At 62.5% G+C, this 2,337-nt stretch overlaps 1 pseudogene; it reads right to left on the bottom strand.

The window, feature by feature from the left end:
- Positions 1-1,481: 1,481 nt before the first annotated feature.
- Positions 1,482-1,597, bottom strand: LOC111735468 (annotated as a pseudogene).
- Positions 1,598-2,337: the final 740 nt, after the last annotated feature.

Raw genomic sequence — 2,337 nt, 5'->3', positions numbered from 1 at the left:
GGGGTGGCACAGACAGGCTTACGTCGGGCAGGGCTGTAAATCAGGTGCAGCAGCTGTGGGGGGCGGTGGGGAGGGTATGAACCTCCCCTTGGAAATGCAGGCTCCACCAAACACTGCGGGGGAGCTGTTCTCCGCAGCGGGGCCACAGGCTCAGGAGACCAGCAGCGCGTGTGGGGTGGGGAGAGGGGCCACCTTGCTCCAAGGGAGCCGGGTCAGACCACACAACCATTTCCTCCCCAGAGCCCACCCCTGGCCCGGCACCCAGCTTCTCCAAGCGTGCCCACCCAGGCCAGGCCCGCCCAGGCCATGTAAGGGAGCTGGGCGGGGGGCTCGCATGTGTCAGGATGGCTATGAGGGGCTGTGAGCTGCCACTCAGGGGGTCACCTCCCCAAATCTCTGCAGCTGCCCATTCCCGTCCACTAATTTCCCATCTCTGGAGGCAGGCAAGGGCCCAACCTGGCCAAGGTCAGCTAGATCAAAGGACTTCCCACTCAGCCTCCCCTATCCAAGCTCTCCATCCACGTCTGGGACTCCCAACAGGAGTAGCGGGAGGAGACAGCGGTGAAGCCCTGAGCTGGCGGCAAGAGGGGCCCCCAAGCAGGCCTGAGCCTCCCCAGCAGCGCGGCAGCCCCCGACCACCCTCCCCGCCCCCTGCCGCCCGTGTCCCCAGCTGTGAGGAACGACCAATGGCAGAGCGCAGGAAACCCTGTTCCACCTCGGGCCGCAGGCCTGTCTCTCCCACACAGGCCCTGTGCCCTGACCGCAGACAGCTCCCTGGAGGGTGCGCAGCGAGTCTCCTCTGCCCAGCCACCTCCTCACCACCCCCCAGAGAACCTCAGGTCGGCCTGCGCTGCTCAGGCGAGGTGTCAGGCCTGAGTCCCTCCACACCCAAGGATGCCGGTGGGCACATTCTCACGTGGCCAGGACCTGTGGACACTGCATCAGCCCCCGAACCCCAGGCCCTGCGTCCAGCAGGCACACACAGGGAAGAGCATCTTCCTCCTGCTTCCACGGCAAACGAAGCCCACGAGTGGCGCCGTGGGCCGCGCCTGTGGCCGCAGCACCGTGATGGGGCTGTGGGCGGACGCTCTCCACGCTCTACTTCCTGTCCACTGAGCGCTGCTCACAACAGGGCAGATCACCCGAAGTTTGTAAACAAAGGTTCTTTTCTACTGGCCAGAGTCTGAGTTACCAGTGCCAGAACCACATGGCTCACTTGAGGAAAATACAGACCCCTGAGCTTGGCCATCGACCAGCTCAGTCAGAACCTCTGGGGATGGCCTAGGAAATGCCATTTACACCAGATGCCCCACCCCCTAAGGCCTTCATCTGTCGTGCCAGAGAACTGGCAGCCAGGTAGCATTATCCAATAGAATGTTCTACCCACTGCGTCCAGCACAGGAACCACTGACCACCTGTGGGGACCGAGCCCTTGAAACATGGCTGGTGACTAAGGAACCGGATTTTTTTTTTTTTTTTAATGTCTACAGCACCTGGTCTTCCTAGGTGGTCTCCCATCCAAGTACTCACCAGGCCCGACCCTGCTTAGCTTCCGAGATCAGACACCGGGCTCGTTCAGGGGGGCGTGGCCGTAGACTATGGGCTGTGGCTCCACTGGGGCACAGACCCAGGACCTCACCGCTCCACTATGGAACCACGTCAGGAACTGGATTTTTAATTTTATTTCATTTTAGTTACTTCGATTCAGGCTAGCGCCTGCTGTACTGAGCTGGAGCTACAATACGCCCACCCGGACAGAAGGCCCGGGGTGGGAGAGGTGCCTCCCTCCCTCTCTGAGGCTGCCTCGTGTCTGCTGTCATGATGGGAATGTGGTGGGGGGTGGGGACACTGATGCTTGATCCACAAGATCCAGGAAGGGACAGGCCGACACCGGCCCTACCCCAGGAACAAAGACCTCCTCTCTCTTTCTGCTTCCTGGCCATCTCTGGGCTCCAGTAACCACAGCCAGGGTCATCCGGGCTGAACTCCAGGGGTCCGGGCATCCCTGCGGACAGCAGACGTGCTAGGATTCTCCCCCTGCCCCGGGGCTGACTGAGAAACCACAGCCCCTGTCCAGCGGCTCCGCCAAGCACAGGCCCTGAAGGAAGGCGGAGGAGGGAGGAGCGCGAGGCGGGGGACTCGCCCCAGCATCCCCGCACTGGGGTGCCCCAATGGAACCACATCCTGCCCAGGAGCCCCCCGGGTGGACCCAGGAACAGCCCTCTGTCTGCTCGTCCTCCAGGCCTGGGGACAGGCGACGGCGATGCCCCCAAAACCTCGACATCTGTGTTCGTTCTGCTTGCACCGTGGTGACAAACCCTGGGTGTCCGCCACCCA

The sequence above is a fragment of the Pteropus vampyrus genome, unplaced genomic scaffold, assembly GCF_000151845.1.
Source record: "Pteropus vampyrus isolate Shadow unplaced genomic scaffold, Pvam_2.0 Scaffold1000001561, whole genome shotgun sequence".
In the NCBI taxonomy this organism is placed as follows: domain Eukaryota; kingdom Metazoa; phylum Chordata; class Mammalia; order Chiroptera; family Pteropodidae; genus Pteropus; species Pteropus vampyrus.
This window is presented reverse-complemented; position numbering and strand designations above follow the sequence as displayed.